We start from the raw sequence: 22239 nt of genomic DNA on the forward strand, positions 1-22239 counted from the left end.
CTCTCTGCTGCAAAAAGACCGTTGGCGTCGAAGTAAGTTCTTAAATAACAATCACTTACCTTCCCGACCAGCTCTGCGCTCCGACTTCACTTCCGCCCAGCTCCCGCCGCTCTCTGGGGCTGTTAAACCCATTATGAGCGTAAAATTGTCCCTACTTTTCCAGCTAGGTGATGGACTGGAATACTGATCTCAGAATATTTCAGGTGTAAACCATCCCAACCGTACTGTCTTAGTTTCCCCAATGATCTCTAATGTGTGACTTTGTCAGAAAAGCCTGACACGTGGACAAATCTTTCTTTTCTTTCAGATTGTGTTCTGAATAATTTTTTATTGAATCTCAAAAAGAATTACTCTAAATCAATTCAAGTGGAGTAAACCAAGTATCTGCATTTGGGGAACCTTTATTATCAAATTGCAAGTCTAATCCTTTTCCAAGTCCTGTTGGCGTTGGTCACAAATTGCCTTAAACATTGTTGTGAGAATCTAATAGCAAACTCCAAAGGCTCCCTTTGTCTATGGATTCCAGGCAGTTGGCTTCAGTTGTTTGATATCCAATTTACAAATAATGTCCTGGAAACATTTTGATATAAATTAGGATATTCATCAGATTGCATCTCAGTTGGTCGTTCATATCGAGGAAAAGAGAAACTGGAAGAACTGCGGAAGCTGTCAATAGAAACAAAACCAAAAGGTGCTGGAAAAGATATCAGGTCTGGCAGCATCTGTGAAGAGCAATCACAGGTAATGTTTCAGATCCGGTGACCCTATCTCAGACAAATCGGTACCTCTTCCTTTACAAACGCTTTTGAAAATAAAAGGACAATATAACCTTGTTAAAGGTGCAGCATCGTCACAATTATCTCTTACAAATTGTACATGAAATTTGATCATATTATGATCTACATTTGAGAAGTGCTCACGAAGAAGTAAGCAACAAATTCAATCAAGTGTATTGTTCATTATTAGATCAAATGCCATTTGCTCTCTCGTCACAGCCAAGGCATATTGTTACAGGAAACTATCCCAGATATACTCTAAATTTCACAAACGATTTGGCAGGTGCATGTCTGTCTCTCCGAGTCTATGTGAAGATTAAAATCTCCCATTAATGCTATATTGCCATTGTTATATTGTTGCCTAATGTCAGTGTTTAGACAATATAACACTTATTAGCTGCTTCCAGGTGGTCTATATATAACATATGTTATTGTTTCGATTGATTTACGGTTTCTCAATTCCACCCACAAAGGCACAACTGATTCTTTTCCTCTCATTGTATCTTCTCTCACCATGGATGTGATTATGTTTCTATTCCTCCCTCTCTCATTTTCTTTGTCACTCCAGTAAACTTCATAATCTGATATATTTGTCCTAGCATCAAAATCGTTGACAATTGAGATTTGGCTTGCAAAGATCATGAAATAAGCTATGAAAACTGTATTTAGAACATTTTGCCGCCAACTTGAATACATCTCCTCTCATATGAACATTTCCCTCATCATTGTGTTTATAGCCTTTTCCACCTCTCTAGTTATACAGTTCTCAAAAGCATTTGTCCTGGCATTGATGTGATCAACGCCCAACAGTCCAGTTCTACTTCCCAAAAATTGCTGTCATTGCCACAAGAATCATAATGATTTTCTCCATCACTGATCGGTATGCAATACATTTTTTCTCAAAGATTTTTATTTTACCTTTCCCAAAATGTTCAGGAAATAATTCAGCGATATTACCTGTCGAATTCTCTTTCATAATGTCACTACTCATCGCACATATCCGTTCCACAGCTGTTACTAATTTGTGGATAATCGTTTAGGCAAAAGAGAGGACTGCAGATGCTGGAAACCTGAGTTTCGATCAGAGTGATGCTGGAAAAGCACAGCAGGTCAGGCAGCATCGTGATGAAGGGCATTTGCCCGAAACTTCGATTTTCCTGCTCCTTGGATGCTGCCTGACCTGCTGTGCTTTTCCAGCATGAATCTGATCTAAACTGTGCATAATCATTTGTCAAGCATTTTTAAGTCACTCGTGTGATGTGACATCGCTGAATGGCCAGCATTTATTGTACATAAATAGTTGCCTAATTGAAAATCTCCAGCCCATGTGCTGCGAGTTAACACACAATACCAGGAGATAGGGAATTCCAGTATTGTGATCAAGCGACAGCGAAAAAGAAAACACCACATTTCCAAGTTAGTATGATGAGCGGCTTGGAGGGAAAATTGTAGTTGGTTGTTCATGCATCTGCTACCCTTGATCCTCTATATGTAAATTGTCATGGGTATGAAAGGTGCATTTATGGATCTTCTGCGAATTTCTGCAGTGCAGCTAATAGGTATTTCACACTACCACTACAGAGTGTCAGTAATGGACATTGTGGGTGCTTGTGAATGTAGTGCCAGTCTGACGGGTTCCTCTGACCTGGATGGTGTCAAGCTTCTCTTCTTTAATGTTGTTGGAGCTGCAATCATTCAGACACATGAGGAGTATTCCACAACATTCCTGATTGCGCCTTATTGAGGGTGAACAGGTTTTGTGGCTCATAAGGTGAGTTACTTGTCGCAGCATTCCTAGTTTCTGACCTACTCTTGAAACAATGGTGTTATGTGACGAGTCACGTTAAGTTTCTAGTCAATTGTAACCCGAAGGATGTTAATGATTGGGCAATCACTGATAGTAACACTACTGAATGTCAAAGACTCGTTGTTAGATTGATAAGGGTCATTGGCTGACATTTTTGTGGTGCAAATGCTGCATGCCCCTTATCAGACAAGGCACTGATACTATCTGTATCATGCTGAATTTCAGCACGGACTGCTTCCTTAACTGAGGAGTCAGGAACGCTTCTGAATTTTCTGCAATCTCCAGAAAATACTCCCTCTTATTATATTATGCTGGACAGAAGATTATTGATAAAGCAGCTGAAGATGGTTTAGTCCTGGATACTCCATGAGGAGATGTCTAGGAGTTGAGGTGACCTTCTTTCATCAACAGCAATATCCTTACGTACCAGGCATGATTCAAACCAATAGAGGGTTCATCCCTGACAACTATTGATTCCTTTTTGCTCGGTCAGCTCGATGCTACACTTGGTCGAATGTGAACTTGACGTCAAGCGCTGACACTCTTATCTCACCTCTGGAGTTCAGCTATTTTGTCCATATTTAAACAAAGGTTCTAATGAGGAAAGGAAATGAGAGGCTCTGGCAGAACCCAAACCTGGCCTCACTGGGCATGTTTTTTGCTTGCAAAGAAAATAATGCTTGAAAAGGCTGTTGATGAGATTTAGCATAGTTAGTGATGCTGATCCTATGCATGTTTCTTCTCCACTGATGCTGTCAGTTCTGCCGTGTTTCTCCAGGTTGCTCTAGGTTTTTTTTTCACATATTAGATTTCCAACATTCACAATATCCTGTTTTTATTTTTTGCTTAAAGTGAGATTAATTTCAATCTTCGTGTCAACTGTTTTCATGATTATCTCCCATATACCTATGCCCTCTAATTTTGGACTCCCCAACCCCCGGGAAAAGACTTTGTGTATTTACCCTATCCATGCCCCTCATAATTTTGTAAACTTCTATAGAGTCAACACCAAGCCTGCAACGATCCAGGTAAAACAGTCCCAGCCTGTTCAACCTCTCCCTATATCTCAAATCCTCCAACCCTGGCAACATATTTGTAAATATTTTCTGAAGTCTTTCACGTTTCACAACATCTTTCTGAAAGGAAGGAGACCAGAATTGCAGGCATATTCCAACAGTGGCCTTACCATTATCCTGTACAGCTGCAACATGACCTCCCAATACCTGTAATCAACACTCTGACCAATAAAGGAATGCATACCGAACGCCTTCTTCACTATCCTATCTGCCTGCGAGTCCACTTTCAAGGAGCTATAAACCTGCACTCCAAGGTCCCTTTGTTCAGCAACACTCCCTAGGACCTTACCATTAAGTGTATAAATCCTGCTAAGATTTGCTTTCCCAAAGTGAAACATATCACATTTATTTGAATTAAATCCATCTGCCACTTCTCAGCCTATTGGCCCATCTGGTCAAGATCCTGTTTTAATCTGAGCTAACCCTCTTCGCTATCCACTGCACCTCCAAGTTTGGTGTCATCTGCAAACATACTAACTGTACCTCTTATGCTGGCATCCAAATCATTTATATAAATGAAAAAAAGTAGAGGACCCAGCACCGATCCTTGTGGCACTCCACTGGTCACAGGCCTCCAGTCTGAAAAACAACCCTCCACCACCATCCTCTGTCTTCTACCTTTGAGCCAATTCTGTATTCAAATGGTTAGTTCTCCCTGCATTCCATGAGATCTAACCTTGGTCACCAGTTTCCCTTGGGGAACCTTATCGAATGCCTTACTGAAGTCCATATAGATCACATCTTCCGTTCTACACTCATCAATCCTCTTTGTTACTTCTTCAAAAAACTCTATCAAGTTTGTGAGACATGATTTCCCACGCACAAAGCCATGTTGACTATTCCTAATCTGTCCTTGCCTTTCTAAATACTTGTACATCCTGTCCCTCAGTATTCCCTCCAACAATTTGTCCACCACCGAGTTCAGGCTCACTGGTCTCCAGTTCCCTGGCTTGTCCTTGCCACCCTTCCTAAACAATGGCACCACGTTTGCCAACCTCCAGGCTTCTGGCACCTCACCTGTGACTATCGATGATAAAAATATCTCAGCAAGAGGCCCAGCAATCACTTCTTTAGCTTCCCACAGAGTTCTCGTGTACACCTGATCATGCACGGGGGATTTATCCACCTTTACCCGTTTCAAGACATCCAGCACTTCCTCCTCGGTAAAATAGACATTTTGCAAGGTGTCTCCATCTATTTCCTTACAGTCCATATCTTACACATCCTTTTTGACAGCAAATACTGATGCAATATACTCATTTAGTATCTCCCCAATTTTCTGTGGCTGCACACAAAGGCCGCCTTGCTGATCTGAGGGGCCTTATGCTCTCCCTAGTTACCCTTTTGTCCTTAATGTATTTGGAAAAAAAACCCCTTTGGATTCTCCTTAATTTTATTTGCCAAAGGTATTTCATGTCCCCCTTTTTGCCCTCCTGATTTCCCTCTAAGTATATTCCTACTATCTTTATACTCTCCTAAGGATTCACTCGATCTATCCTGTCTATACCTGACGTATGCTTCATTCTTTTTCTTAATCAAACTCTCAATTTCTTTTGTCATCCAGCATTCTCTATACCTACCAGCCTTTCCTTTCATCCCAACAGGAATACACTTTTTCTGGATTCTTATTATCTCATTTCTGAAGGCTTCCCATTTTCCAGCCGTCCCTTTGCCTGCGAACATCTGCCCCCAATCAGCTTTCGAAAGTTCTTGCCTAACACCGTCAAAATTGGCCTTTCTCCAATTTAGAACTTTAGCTTTTAGACCTGGTCTATCCTTTTCCATCACTATTTTCAATCTCATAGAATTATGGACGCTGGCCCCAAAGTGGTCCCGCACTGACACCTCAGTCACCTGCCCTGCCTTGTTTCTGAAGAGTAGGTCAGGTTTTGCACCTGCGTCCACATACTGAATCAGAAAATTGTCTTGTACGCACTTAACAAACTCCTCTCCATCTAAACCATTAATGCTATGGCAGTCCCAGTCTTTGTTTGTAAAGTTAAAATCCCCACCATAACTACCCTATTATTCTTACAGATATCTAAGATCTCCTTACAAGTTTGTTTCTCAATTTCCCTCTGACTATTCGGGGTCTATAATATAATCCAAATAATCATCCCTTTCTTATTTTCCAGTTCAACACAAATAGCTTCGCTGGATGTATTTCCGGGAATATCCTCCCTCAGCACAGCTGTAATACTATCCCTTATCAAAAATGCCACTCTACCTCCTCTCTTGTCCCCCTTTCAATCTTTCCTGTTGCATTTGTTTCCTGGAACATTAAGCTGCCAGTCCTGCCCATCCCTGAGCGATGTTTCTATTGCTATGATATCCCAGTCCCATGTTCCTAACCATGCCCTGAGTTCATCTGCCTTCCCTGTTAGGCCCCTTGCATTGAAATAAATGCAGTTTAATTTATTAGTCATACAGTCCCTACCTGCCCTGACTGTTTCACTCGCTTCTGTTCTCAACTGTACCAGTCTCAGATTGATCTCTTTCCTCAATATCTCCCTGGATCCCAAGCCACACTCCCCACCCCCCCCCCCCACCACCACCACCACACACACACACACATACAAACACCTTACTAGTATAAATCATCCTGAGCAGCTCTAGCAAATTTCCCTGCTAGTATACTAGTCCCCTTCCAATTTAGGTGCGATCCGTCCTTCTTGTACAGTTCACTTCTACTCCAAAAGAGAGTCCAATGATCCTAAAATGTGAATCCTTCTCTGCAATGTTTTCCTGGTTTGCTAAGAGGACTGACAAATTCTCCAATGTCCTTCATCAAGATATTGTATTTTTCGACCCTACTACTATCTTATTTGATAAACTTCATGGTGCTCTGATTTCTTCAGAATAACTGTGCTTGAAATTTGATCAGCAACATTTTCCACTCATCATAAGAAACAGAGTGAAATACAACGATATTCTAAGCTTTTTAATATCCTTATTGTGATGTAAGGAGCACAAGAAAGATTTGGCATCATATTGCCCTTGATAGAATAGGCGATTACTTTTCTTCTGTATTAAGATTCAAAGCATAATAGGAAAAAAAAGGAGCAGAAGTTTTATTTTCCATAATATGCGCATTGTATGAGTACTGCGCAAAGCACAGGTCATTGTCATTTATATCTGAATTTGAAACGACAATCATCTGAGTGTTAGGTAGAGAGGGGGATCCAATATCCCAAGCTAAAATAGATGCGTTGCATTGCGCAGTTGATCACGTTCTCAGCTATCATTCCTTGAAAATGCAGAGCAATTGGGCGAAGATGTTTGGAGATTGAATGTGATATTGACTGAACTTGGCATCCAATGTTGCCCCAGAACCTCGATCGTTTATCTGATTAAAGTGACCACACGACCTGATGCCGCTTGCTTGGGTGCCATTTTGGTCACTGACTTCAACCTTACCGCTGTAGCGTTACCATACACAACAACTGGCATTCTCAAATACATGAACCATAACCTTCTCTGTTCCAAAATTGGAAAGTTGCCCATAGTTTGTACATCAACGTCAACATCGCTTGATATTTCAGAAGCAAGTAACACAAAAACTGTTCTCGCAATTCCTCTACATAAATTGAACAAATTGTGCAATTTGGATGAGCCGAAATTGCTAAAGGAATATTGGAATTCAGCGTTGGTACGTTCATCTAAGTAAATATGAATGCAGCTTTATCACGAACGTGCCCTTTGGGAGGATACAGAATTCCTTTGTGCGTCAAAATTAACGTCTATTAGAGTAGCAATAATTTGAATTTGGCAAGACCTGCCTGGAAAACCTCAGTTTATAACAGAGAATATCTGTTCAAAGAATGGCTGGTGTTATAGGTTCAATGGTTTTACAAAGAGTAATTCTGCCATCGTTTCTTGTCTGCATTTTGAGGCTAAAGTATTTATGTAAACTAATCGAATAAATGGTCATCATTTTCAAATCAATATCTAGATTATCCATGCCTTTGCGTGGGAAGCGTGTTCTAGGTGCAACTAACTCAGAAATGGACAATGAAAATGCTCAAAAAATGCAGTGAGTTCTCATTTGTATCCAATATATCCCCTTCAACAGGAGAAAGTTCCAAATGACTTTCACGAAAGTCTTCCAAAGACATGGAACAGATCGAGATTTCCATTCAAAGAAGTTCCCTGTCTATTCTTTCATTAAAAAATAACGCACCATTTTACACATTTACCTCTCGAGATAATTTCCTTTTTTCATAAAGCCGATTAAATATCTTCAATTATAGCACCCAATTACTTACACTTAAGTCGACTTTGACGTTTCCAGTCGATGTACCAATTTGAAATTACAATAAAACCGATAAGCGAAATTTACCTGATTTTTTGTTGTCACATTGACAAGTTTCGGTTTGCATGAGGTGCAGGCAGATCATTCGACACAAAGTGCATAAGGGTAGCAGAACAAAGCATATTACGAATGCAAAGAAGGTACACAAATAGTGAGATCAGCATCACATTTAAAATCTGAGAGGTCTGATCAGAAGTCTAACAATAGCACAGAAGAAGCTGGTCTTGATTCCATTGCTACGTGAGTGTAAGCTCTTGTACCTTCTGACCGACAGAACAGCTTGAAAGACACAATAACCTGAATAGGAGGGGTCTTTGCTTATGTTGGCTGCCATCCCAAAGCATGGAGAGCGCAGATTGAGCCAATAGATGGAAAGCTGGCTTGCGTGAGGGACAATTCTTTCTAGTTGCTTACCGTCCTGGGCGCAGCAATTTCCATACCAAGCCGCAATAGAATGCTTTCTAAGGTACATCTACAAAAATTGGTAAGAATCTTATCTAACAACCATGTCGGACAAGCAGAACAGAAGCAGAAAATATACTAAGCTGTACAGTATATCTGCTATCACTTCATTTTTTTTCTATTTGTTTCAAATCAGAATTAATGGCAATAATCCCAATTGTTGCTCCAGTTTAGGTTGGATGTTGTGTTAGCATATAATGATCAATATTTTATACAGAAATTCAAATAAGAGCTTCTTCTAAGGATTTTTGCTGTGCGGGGGGCGCGGAGAGGGGTGCAAGAGCTGCGTCCTTTCCTTATGATTATGCTCTGCGTTTAATAACAGCGGAGAAGGAATTGTGGTGTCTTTATATCTCAGAGAGCTAATGTTGCTTATTGGCAGGCAGCGACGCAAATAATCTTTGCCAATAACTGTAGCAAGATTTTTTATCTCCCTGGAAGCACGCATTTGTCTCAAAATGCTTGACACATATTTGAGTGTTCAAAGAAAATCCGGAGGATATACGTATGAGAAGTTCATATATTTTAAGCAATGACCAGTACAGTGGCTCAGTGGTTAACACTGCTGCCTCTTATCTCCAGGGACCCGGTTGGATTCCAACTTTGGGTGACGTTTGCCGGTTCTTTCCGTGTCTGCGTGGTTATACGCCGAGTTCTCCAGTTTCTTTCCACACTACAGAGATCTGCAGGTTAGGTGAAAGGCAATTTTCCTTGGCAGCCTTTCGATAATGCATGACTAATTCACGCTAAAGTTGCTATTATTGTCGACTAATATTTTAGATAAACGTGAATAATATCGCTTGGAAATTTTTCTTTTATACTTGCAAGATAACTTCTAAACAAAGCGCATTCAAGCTGCGGAGTGCACAGGTTCAGCATATTTTACAAGATGGATCGTTCATGTCTCGAAAGTGCAAAACGGCACTATTTTAACAATGTTAAATGTTTCTCAGAGCGGCTTCTGTCAGAATTCTGTATTTTACTTTTGATTTTCAGTCAGAGCTAAACGTCTTCATTTTTGGTTCAAATAAAATTAAGTGACACTATCCATTTTACTTAAAAACAAACGGAGATTTCAACATTTGAAACGCAAACCAAAATTATTGGAGCTACTTAGCAGGTCCAATAATATCTGTGGATAGAGGAACAGAATTTCAACAAACGTCATCTTCGACCTGAAACGTTCATCTCACCCATTGTAATGTCAGCTCCATGACCTTAGATTTGGTAAGTGTCATTTGAAGTTAAACTATTGTTAGTTACGTAATAACACCGCGCTGCCTTCATTACCCAAAGGGCAGAGACTGCTGAATGTGGAAGCTACGCTGAGTAACATTGAAATAAAGCTGAATTGCTTGACCCATCGAACCATTTTCATCCTTTTGTGAAATTATCGCTTAATTCTCGGCCATTTCAGACTGCAGGTACGAGCCAAACACATTGCCATGGGACTGGAGCCCTATTTAGCCCGGAACCGGTAAGGGCAGAGGATTTCCTTTGCCAAATTATATTACTAAAATAGTTGGGTTTTACAACATAATTACAGCTACGTCCTAACGAATACATATTAAAGTACCATCATAGTCTGCTTCCTCTTATTCTCCCGATAAAGGCTAACAATTGAATGTTTAATCTGTCTGCTGATCTAAACGATCCACAACTATGTATGATATGGTACCTCTTACCATCTAGACTTCTCAATAATCCACTGTTAATCATGTTCTAATGAAGCGCCACTGGAATCAATAGGTTCACTGTGTTTTCTCTCCACAAGCGCTGCCAGATTTTCTGTATTTCTGCAGCATTTGCTGTTTTTGTTATATAACTCTCCAGATGGGTATACGACCAGTATACTACAAGGCACATGATCATGATATCATCATTTTATTACAGCGTGTGCCCTGAAGACAGAACGATTGCAGAATCCTTCGCAATTTGTATGATTTGAATTGCGGCGCACAAATAAAAGTTTCCTACATTTTCTACACGAAGAGCCTTTATTTATTGAAAAATAAAGTTTGAACAGGTCTCTCGGACAGGAATATATTTTCACTTTTTTCATCAATTTTCAAATTTGAGCAAATACGAACGCACCTATTCATGAGCAATCGGTCGTTACTAACTTTTTTTTGATCTTTGGACGGATGAGGGTATCGCTGGCGAGGCAACATTTTATTGCCCAGAGGGCAGTTAAGAGTCAACCACGTTGTTGTGGATCTGGGTCCCCAGCAGGCCAGATCAAGTAAGGATAGCAGTTTCCTTCCGCAAATGGCTGTACTAAACCAGAGGCGGCTTTGACAATTCACAACTGGTCATCATTGCATTCTTAATTCCACATATTTATTGAATTCGAATTCAACCATTTGCCACAGCAGATTTCGAACCCAGATCTCCAGAAAGTTATCTGGACGTCTGGATTAACAGTCCAGCGAGAATTGTACTAGGCCAACGCTTGACGTATAATGTGCAAGAGGGGGAACCCAGCACATAAACGCATTTTCGAGGAAACTGTCTTGTAACCCCTATACATAAAAGTTGGAGATTTTACTTTTGTTATATGTATGGATGTGTCTGTGTCTCTGTGTGTTCGTGTGTTATCCACGTCACAACATCATTCTCAATATAAATCAATCAAGATTTGTGCGTCTGATTGATCAAGATTCTTTGTGAACTGTGTTGAAAATACATTTGGATCTCACTTTCACGATCATCACAATGGCTCTGATGAAAGATCACAGCAGCCCCGGAATTTTAACTCTTCTTCATTCGCCACGTCAAACGTACTATCTAAAAAAAAACAAAATAATTCCAGTAGTTTATGCTCTTAGTTAACGAGAGACTTTTTTTAAAAAGGGTAAATTTCAGAAACGTTCATAATTACTTCGGGCAAAAAGAAAGCTATGGCCTTGCATGATGTCACAGAACAGCTAAGAATACGGCTATTGCTCTAAATGGAAGTAGATTATTATACCTATAGTTTATACCTCTAGTACCTACGCGACGGGATTTAAAGCTTGCTTTCCGGCTGCAAGGCAGAAACACTATGCTAATTCATTTTAGATGATAAAAGAGAGTGCGCAAAGTTAGCCCAAGTAATTTGGTTTGCGCTTATGCATTATTGAGCATTGCAAAAGCTGTTCGTCACTGTTATTTACCACAAAAAAAGAGAAAAAATTCGCAGGCAAAGCAGACTAAGCTGCCCTCTGCTGGCAAAATGAGAACATTAACTCTTCCGAATTAAATACTTCTGGAGTCATACAGCATGGAAACAGACCCTTCAGTCTAACTAATCCATACCAACCATATTCCCAAACTAGTCCCACATTCCTGCGTTAGGCCCATACCCCTCCAAACTTTTCCTGTTTATGCACTTATCCAAATGTCAGTTATAGTCATAGAGATGTACAGCATGGAAACAGACCCTTCAGTCCAACCCATCCATACCAACCAGATATCCCAACCCAACCTCGTCCCACCTTTCAGAACCCGGCCCATATCCCTCCAAACCCTTCCTATTTATATACCCATCCAAATGCCTCTTAACTTTTGCAATTGTACCAGCTTTAATCACTTCTTCTGGCAGCTCATTGTACCACCCTCTGCGTGAAAAAGCTGCCCCTTCGGTCTCTTTTATATCTTTGCCCTCTCACCCTAAACCTATGCCCTCTAGCTCTGGACTCCCCACCCCATGGAAAATACTTTGTCTCTTTATCCGAACCATGCCCCTCATGATTTTATAAACCTCTATAAGGTCACCCCTCAGCCTCTGACGCTCCAGGGAAAACAGCCATAGCCTGTTCAGCCTCTCCCTATAGCTCAAATCCTCCAACCCTAACATTGTGTCATTGTTGGCCACATCCCCCTAATTTATACATCTAATTCAGTAAACTCACAATCAACGATGACCAACTCTATGGGCAGCCCTAGGTCTTCCCATAGCCCCATGATGTTTACCAGATATCTTCATCACCAGTCTTTCGGACCTTACAATTCTTCTGACAGTTATACTCCTTCCAATTTATATTTTCCAGCTGCATTGAATTATTTGCCAATAACCTAAGTGCTTGCTTATCATTAAGAACTCTTCCAAATTCTGCACCAACTTACGTTTGGCAGGTTTGAAAAGACATTCACTTCTACCAGTTGTTATACATTTTTAAAATCAACTGTAATAGAAAATTGTTACAATTCTGTGATATTTTTGATAAATTTGGACATAAACCCACTATCACGTCACTCTTGTAGATCAAACAGCCATAAGACCATAAGACCTAGGAGCAGAAAGTAGGCCATTCAACCCATTGAGTGTGCTCCGCCATTCAATCACAGCTGATAAATTCTTCATCCTTTTTCCTCCACCTTCTCCCCATAACCTTTGATTTCTATGACAATCAAGAAACTATCTATCTCAGTCTTAAACATACTTAATGATCTGGTCTCCACAGCCTTCTATGGCAGTGAATTCTACAGATTTACCATGCTTTAGTTGAAGAAGTTTCTACTAATTTTCATTATACAAGTTCTTCATTTACTCTAAGGCTGTGCCCTCGAGTCCTAGTCTCTCCTACCAATGGAATCTTTCCAACATCCAATCTGTCCAGGCCATTCAGTATTCTGTATGTTTCAATTAGATCCCCCCTCATCCTTCTCAACTCCATCGAGTATGGACCCAGAGTCGTCAACCATTCATTCTGACTTGCAGTTTCAATTGAAATGCCTATGATTCTCGTATTTTAAGTTAGTTTTAGTTAGAGGTTAATTACTGAATTAATCCTTTACTGTTTCTTATCCAAACATTTCCATAACTAATTTTCTTCTATTAATAGAAAGCATCTATTGGAATTTTATTGATGAGGGTGAATTCAATCAATTTACAACGTTACCAAGACATTTCAAAAATTGTTTAGAATTCACAACTAACTAGGGGACACAATCACAGCTTTACCCTTTATTTTGTAATCTCTCTGTCACTCTTCCCTGGATCATTGGATGTGAGAATCTGAACTTAGCAGCAATTGTTTATCCCACCAACTTCTTTTGCTCTCTTAGATGTTCTCTATTTACATCATTCGTTGTTCCATCTTCTTTGCCATCGAGAGGGGGACTGGTTTTAATGTTTACAGTTGGCTACTCATAAAAAAAACAATGACACCTCTGTATGGATGTTTGTGGTTTGCATTTCACATTACTTATACGAGTACTTACACAGAAGTTGTTATAAAGCACAACTTTAATGTTTAATATATACTGAGAATTACACAAACAGCCTAGATTATTGTGGGATCATTAGAAGCTTTTTCTTCTAATTTTGAATAAGTAACAAACCTCGGACTGTGACTTCGCTAGACGTTTCAAAAATGCCCTTCATTAAAATGCTTATATGTTTAGAACTGCTTGTTTTCATAAAACCCAAGTAAATTCCATAATGTTTCTTCTCACCAGGACCCTTTTAAGACCCCACAAAAGCTTTCATTATGTGACCCAGAAAATCTGTGTGGAAACCACAAATCTGGCTGTGAACGTCTGCTACATATAATTGCCAACCTCTTTCCGCCATTTTGTGTCAGCTCAAAGCATCCAGGCGGCCATCTTGTAAACGACAACAACTGTCCTAACCGTCTTCCAATTTTGGTTTTCTTAAATAAAATCAATCTTTGATTGCGCTGAAAAAACAATAAAACGCTAACAACCTAGTGTTTACCACTGTTGTGAATTCTGACAATAAACCAATACTGCGAAAACATTGTAGCGTGATAAGGGCAGGAGAGTGGATGGGTGGAGCGAGGTGGTGATGGGGTGAGGGAGTGTTAGGGGAAGGGTTTGTTAAAAAAGATTATGTCACTATCATGCATTAACGTTCTTTGCTACAATAAACTCGGTGACCTAATAACCACTTTAGAGTGTTCCACGCAACTGTTGTTCAGTTTTGTCCATCTCAGTATTCAACACCAGATCCAGCAATGGATCCATGTCAGTTTAACAAAAAGCCTAATGGACATGAACTTTCTATTGATCCAATTTCAAAAGTAATTTCTGTCCTGTTATCTTTTTAGTCCAACATTAACTTTGTCGACATTTGCATAATTAATATCCCAGAAAACCCCACTCTCAGTTTAATGCAAATTTATATGTTTTCTTGAAGATTGTTTACCCTGGTCTCTGTTTCCCAATAGTTTTATGGCTATAGAATATGACTAGTCGTGCAATCATTCCTATTTGGTTTGTCAAGTCTTACAATAAATTCTACACATTTTCCTCAATGCCCCTCCTTCTTGGTGCATTTTTAAACAGTAATGCCACAACTCTTCATCTTCTTTCCTTCTCAATCTATTTCTGAAGTTGTAGCAACTCAGATAATAAACATCCAATTCTCATTATTTCATGCTATGTTTCCCTTTTGCTACTTTCAGATTATTATTTGCCACTGTTAAAAATGTTCGACATAGTTTGTGATTTTTAAGAATATGCAAGCTAAAATTGGCTTTGTGCCCTCTGAAAATCTCTTAGTGTTTTACTGACAAATGCTAACAATTTTAATAAAATAAATCAATACATTAATTGATTTGCCCGTTTTATTCATCTTTGCTCCATCTAGGTCGCGATGTTTAGAATTTATCAAACACTGAATACAGATAAAGCCCGAATAGCTCAGTGCTTGTTTTCGAGAAGGTACATACAATACTACCTGTAAGCGACCAACATTAATTGTGATTCTAGTTTCTCATGATGCTGTTTAACCTTTCTAATCATTAACAGCGATTTCTATTCCAAGCAAAAGGGCTTCAGTATATACCGTTAAAATGATGTAATGCAACGTTCTATTTTCCTTACACAAGATAAATCAAATCCATGAGACAGTGGGGTTGCAGGTATTTGGAGGATAGTCTTATTTCGTGAAAAGAGAACTTCAAGATGTATCACCATCCCTTCATTCCCTCTGCAAAGACATTTTCCTGTATAAAGTTGTTGAGTAATTATCATCACTAGACGCAGCACAGCAGTTCAAGAGTGGGTTTAATCTCGGAAGTTTAAATGTTTCCAATTTCAACGGTTACCCTTGAAGATCTAAAGATGCAAAGAGAAATCAATGGTCTTCTTTCTGGAGATTTAACGTGTCTAGAATGATTAAAAACGAAGTACAGGGCAACCAGTGAAAATACGCTGTAAAGACTTTGGAGACAATTTATACAGACAAATTATAAATATTCTTCACTCTTGTTCGGGGTAAGAGAGGAAATGGAGCAAGTATTTTGCATCGGCCTTCATTATATTGTACACAAATAGCGTTGTAGAAACAGATGTAAATCATCAAGTGGAAATGTCGGAGAACGCAGTGTGACCACAACTATCAGTGAAGCAGTAAAAGTAGCTTTGTGGAACTGCAAACTAAGAGGTGCCCGGACCCTGAATTTCATCCGAGAGTAATAAATTCAATAGCTAGCGGAATAATTGTTCCTTTGGATTCGATTTCTAAAAACTGAATTGATTCAAGGATGGTCCCAATTATTCATGGACTTTAAGTGTAACTCCTTTAATAATAACGGTGGGAAGTCAGAACGCAGGAGACTACTGGCTACTTAACTGAACATTGTCTCGCAATCAACAACTAAAGAAGTGACATCAAAGCACTTCGATAAGTTTAAGGCAATCAAACAATGAACATTGTTTTGTGAAAAGGAAATCTTCTTTGACCAAGCTATTGAAGTTATTTAAGGAGATAACACGTGCTGTTGCTGAAGGAGATTGTTGTGTGTTGATTTTCAGAATACTTTTGATGAAATGTCACATCAAATGTTAATGCTGAAAATGAATACTCATGATGCAAAGGATAACATTATTGGCAGACTAAGAACACTGGCTGGGTAAAGTTAAATAGACTGGTGTTATAAATGGATGTTTCTTTTCAGTTTCGCAATATATGACAAATTGTACCCCATAGAAATGGATGAAAATATCTCAAAAGTTTACATATTAGTTGCGTGAAATGGATGACAACACTGAAGATATCATTGCCAAATTTGTTGATGAAACAAAGGTAGATAAAGAGTAAGTTGAAATGAGGACACAAGAAGACTAAGAAAAGACAATAATACAGTTTGTGAGCAGAAAACATGTGGGAAATGGATATTCATGTGGGAAAACATGAAATTGTTTACTTTAGTACGAATAATATAAAGGAAATATATTATGTATGAGGCGAAACTTTGGGAACTCTGAACTGCAGGATAACATGCAAACATACATAGCAACAGACGAACTAGGAGCAGAACTAGACTGTTTAGGTCCAAGATCATGCTCTGCTATTCCATCAAATCATTAATGAACTGACTGCAAGCTCAAATCCACATTCAACCTGGACTTTTTCAAAAACCTTACACCTCAACTTTCTTTAGAATAGAGTTCCAAGATTCACATCCCTCTGAGAGAGAAAGAAAAAAATTCCTACTCTTTAAATGGGTGAGCCATGATTTTTAAATAATGACGTCTATTATTTGGATTGTTGCAAAACAAAAAAAAACGTCTTTAGTGCATGAGGCCAGAAAAAAATGGTGAGGGCCTTCGTGAGTACTTTGCACAGGTATTCACCAAAGAGAAGTACGTGTCTGATGATAACATTAGGGATGCTTATACTAATGTTTTAGTCCATGTCGATATTAAAAGGAAGGACGTGTTGGGTGTCTTGAAACACATTAAGGTGGATAGGTTATGAACACCTGATGGGATGCATTCCAGGATACTGAAAGATGCAAGGGAGGAGATTGTTAGGGTCTTGACAGCGATCTTCCTTTGGCCACAGGCAATGTCACAGAAGACTGGAGAAGAAGCAACGTATTTCCTTTGTTTAAGACGGGCAACAGGAATAATCAAGTAAATTATAGGCTAGTGAGTCTTAATCAGTGGAAAGGAAATTATTTGAGAAGAATCATAGGTTCAGGATTTGCTTGTGTTTGGAAAAGAATGGTCTTATTAGGGATAGTCAGCATAATGTTGTGTGGGTGGAGGGCTTGTCTCACAAATTTGATTGCACCTTTTGAGGAATTGCAGAAGATAATAGTGTAAGTTAATGGATGCTGTGTACATGACCTTTACTAAAACATTTGACAAGTTTCGTCATGCTAGCTGGTCCAACTGGTTAAGTCACATGGAATCCAGGATAGGTAACTAAGTTGAACACAAAATTGGCTTTACAATAGAAAACAGAATGTAGTTATAGAGGGTTTTTTTCTGACTGGAGCTCTGTGACTGGTAGTGTTGGAAAAGGATTAGTGCCAGGACCTCTGTTGTTTATAGCATAGATAAATTAATTGGGATGAGAATGCAGGTGGTCTGATTAGTACGTTTGCAGCCAACGTTTAAAAAAGTGATGGAAGTGTGGTTAGTGAAGACATTTGTCACAGGATGCAATAGAATATGGATCCGTTGCAAAATTTGGAATGAGAAATATCAACTGGAATTTAATCCGACAAATGTGAACTCATTTATTTATGGAGAACAAATTCCAAAGCAAAGTATACAGTAAATGACAGGACTTTTAATAGTTTTGACACACAGGTAGATCTTGAGGTGGAAGTAAATAGCGTCCTGAAAGCAGCAACGCAAGTGAATCAAATTGCAAAGATGCATGGCATACTTTACTTCATCAATAATGACGTTTGGATATAGACGTTGTCAAGTCATGTTGCAGCTACATAAAGCTTCAGTTAAGCTATATTTGGAGAATTGTAAGTCATTCAAGCCGTCATACTATATGAAGGATGTGGAGGTTTTGCTGAGGGTGCAAAACAGGTTTACCTGGATTTTGCCTGGATCAGAGTGCGTTAGCTATCAGGAGAAGTTGGGCAAACCTGGATTATTTCTTTTCTGGAGCGTCAGATCCTGAGAAGCGACATGATAGAACTATTAAGAAAGTTATGAGAGGCATGTATAAGGCGCTCGTCCACCCTGCAACGTCCCACGAAAGAAAGAAAAGAGCCCATCGAGTCTGCTGTGCCAGTTAAGATGATTAAGGCGGACATCAACTCCATTTTACAGTCAACTCCCCATAACCATTTAACCCGGTGTTAATTGATAATCTGTCTCCTCCCTAAATACATTCAAGCCCCTGGTGTCCACCATAATCTGGGAAAATTATTTCCACATATTCATGCCCTTTGAAGGAAGTAACACCAGTATTGAGGAAACGTGTTAGAAAGGAAGTTTGGGCAGGATATTCTTGTGCATGTTGGAGGATAGAAGGTGGAGAGCCGACTTTACTAAACCATAAAAGATTCTAAGGAGTCTTGATGGGATATGTTCGGAGAGAAAGTTTCAACCTGTAGGATTTTGAAGGCCTTACGGTAGCTATTTTCATCAGTGTTCCCACATGAAACTGTGAGGGAACGTTTGTTTTTTTCTCACTTGAAGGGCATCAATGAGCCTTCTTGCAAAGATGTTGGGATAAGAAGTCTTGAATAATTTCATGGCCAAAGTAGCAGGTTTCTTCTCACGTAAGTGGTGAAAAGTTATTAGATCAAAGTAATCTCATATGCCATGATGAAACTAAATGCCGAGGCAGGCGTTAGGGTTCAACTAGAAGGCGTCTGCTCCATGTTCTTTTTTATGCTTCAAAATTATTCAGAAATTTGCGCACTCAGCGATGTGTTACTCCCCTCAAAGTGTTCTGAAAAATTCTAGTCATACTGCAATATTTCTAAAGCGACTAGGATGTCATTCAAACAATGTGAGTCTTTGCGTGACAAGCAATGGTTAAACTACAATACATAAATAGCATTCAGGATACTAAAAATTGAAGGTTCCACTGTAATCTCTTCCTGTCACCACAGGTTATTATCATAATTTTCAGTACTTCAATTGAACAGACAAAGTCTCGAAAAAGCCCGGCATATGTTCTAATGTTAGTAGCAATCACAAAGTAGCATTTCAGGTACAGCATCCGCAAAGATTGCGTCTGCCTCAACCTTTGCACAGACGGAGCCAGCATTCCAAAAAAAAAACCACATAGAGGTAGAAACATGCAAACTGATCGCAATAAATATTGACTCATTACATCATCGCTCTATGTCACGGATATTAATCTCATCCAGAGGGAACGTCGGGTGACACGGTTTTAAAAACAAAAAATCGGTCTTAGAGGATTCCGGGGAGAGGCAAATTGTATAATTATATGATTCCCGAATAGGCAGTGTTCTAGCAGAATCTAGATCATTTAAATTTGCTTTTGGAACGGCTCTACTACGAGAGGCATCGGTTAGATTCCTCCGTCCATAGCAACAAATTCTGGATGTGAAACAAGAAATATCCTTACCTTGTTTGAATTTCACAACGATCAGAAAAAGTATTATTAATAGAAATATAAAGGACGTTGATCCTAAAATTGTGGTCAAAAGGAAATTTAAATCTGAAAATAATTCAGGATTTCTAGGTTCGCTTCTTTGTTCATAGGTATTTTCAGTAATGTTTTCTTGGATTGTAAAGAGAATAGAGATTATACTGGAGAGACTCGGCAGCCGATTGTCCTTGACCAAAACTACAATCGTCTGTCTAACAGCATCTTCCTCCCTAAAATTTCGAGTTGTTCTGATTTCTCCAGAAGTAAATCCCACGCTAAAGATATTCTGATCAGTAGCTTTTATGAGCTGGTAGGAAAGTCGTGCGTTCTGTCCAGAATCTGCGTCAGTTGCAAAACTTTTGCTCACCAAGTATCCGGGACTTACAGACTTTGGTACAATTACAGCCGAACTGCTGTCGCTTGAAGTATGGCTGGCGTATTGTCATTTTGGTCCAGAATAACAATACTCAAGAGAGCAGTGCTGGTCAGTGAGGGAGTTCCACCATCCTGAGCCTGAACTTTGACCTGAAAATTTTTCTGCATTTCATAGTCAAAACAGCGCAGCGCGTAAATCTGCCCACTTTCGGGGTTAACAGTACAGTCGCCAGTTTCATGTATGAAACTGCCCAATAGGAAATACGATATCTCGCTATTTTTTGCCCAAATCAAGATCCAAGGCGGTAACAGCAAATATTGATGCGCCAGGAGCATTATTTTCCATCTGGAACACATTATATAACGACTGCGTAATTTGTGGTGCATTGTCATTTATATCAGAAACCGAAATGTAGATATTTTTATTTGTGTAAAGACGGGGTGACCCTGCATCCCAGGCTGAAATGGAGATGTTATAATAAAGGAGAGATTTCGCGATTAAGTGTTTCGCTGACGACTAAACTATATTGCTTGTTCGCAGAGTTTTGAAGAATAAACGGGATATTTGATTGCAACTGACATTGCACTTGTCAATTTTCACCGGAATCATGATCCATTGCACTTATTATAGCGATCACAGTCCCGCTTGGAACATCTTCGTGTACTCCAATGGATAGCGAGTTTATTTTTAACTTCGGCGCGTTATCACTAACGTCAACTAATTCAACATTAATCTCGGCGCGTCCAACCAATGCGGGGTTGCCATTGTCCAAAGCCTGTACTCCAAGGTGATAAATCTTTTCCTCTTCATAGTCCAGTGATCCTTGAATTCTGACATGACCAGTGTCGGAGTCTAAACTGAACAAGTCCCTCACTATGAGAAACGTGGCTGGTTAAATAGTACTTTACTTCGCCATTTGTTCCCTGGTCTAAATCAACAGCATTTAATGTTATGATTAAGGTACCTTTAGGTATGTTCTCCAATGCGCTAACTCTGTATAACTAATGATCAAATACTGGGACATAATCGTTTACATCCCGTACAGTAATTACTATTACTGCAGTACCAGATCTTCGAGGAATACCACCGTCAATGTCCGTCAGTGTCAGGTGAAATGTTGACTCTTGCTCGCCGTCTAACATCAGCTCTGCAATTTTACTCCCATCGCTCCTGATTTTCACATCTACACGATGCATTTCCAATGGATTTTCTACTGTTACATTCCGAGAAACAAAATAGGATGCGCTTCGTCCACAGAGAGTTTCTCTGTCAATTTTCTCGTTCACAACTAAAATACCGTTCTCCATGTTCACCTTCAGTAACTGCATTCCATCACCAGGAACGAGTCGAAATTTGCGAAACGACCTCTCCAACACTTAGGCCCAAGTCTTCCGCAAGATTCCCAACAAAAGCACCGCGCTCGATTTCTTCGGGGATCACGTATTTTATTTGACCGAAAATTAAATACGAGTCACAAGTCGGCAGCACAAAATAGAACAGACGGCTGAGCCCTTTCGCCATTGTTACGGGTTTGATCCAAGTGTAAATCTGCCAAAATGCCGTCCTATCTCTTTGTTTTACCTCGCTCTCTATGAAGTCAAATACATTTTCTGATAAAAAAAATGACATTAAAATGATAAAGGTAAAATCTCAAACTGATCGAACCCTCAGTGCAAGATGATGTAGATGTCGGCGACTTTGCCTGCTCTTCTTTACTGCGCTGTTTTTCATATTATAGGAAGAGGAGGTAGATCTTTTGCAGCGTTTGCTTTTCCTATTGGTAGACAGCGACACAAAGAGTCTTTACCCATAAATGCACCAGGCGTTTTTAAAAGCAAAATTGCTCCCAAAGAGTGACAATATCAATGAATCTTGTATTTAATGGTGCGCATTTAAAATCCCCTCTTGCGTTTGTTGCTATTTCCAAAGTTTTTTTTTAACGAACCTCAATTGTTTGCAATTGACCACTAACAGCTAATGATAGTATAGTTGAGAAATAAAGGCTCTTTAATCCAGATAAAATGATTTAAAGACAGTCAATCTTATTATTTAAGTACTTTCATTCAGGTTTGTTAGATTAAATCAATCTAATTTATTATCT

The 22239-nt window shown here is 39.3% G+C and overlaps 1 pseudogene; it reads right to left on the reverse strand.

Moving 5' to 3' along the window:
• LOC140492297 (protocadherin-10-like) overlaps nt 1–21659 on the reverse strand; it is a 62884-nt pseudogene extending 41225 nt beyond the window's left edge.
• Nucleotides 21660–22239: the final 580 nt, after the last annotated feature.

This window comes from Chiloscyllium punctatum, chromosome 20 (genome assembly GCF_047496795.1).
Source record: "Chiloscyllium punctatum isolate Juve2018m chromosome 20, sChiPun1.3, whole genome shotgun sequence".
Lineage (NCBI taxonomy): Eukaryota > Metazoa > Chordata > Chondrichthyes > Orectolobiformes > Hemiscylliidae > Chiloscyllium > Chiloscyllium punctatum.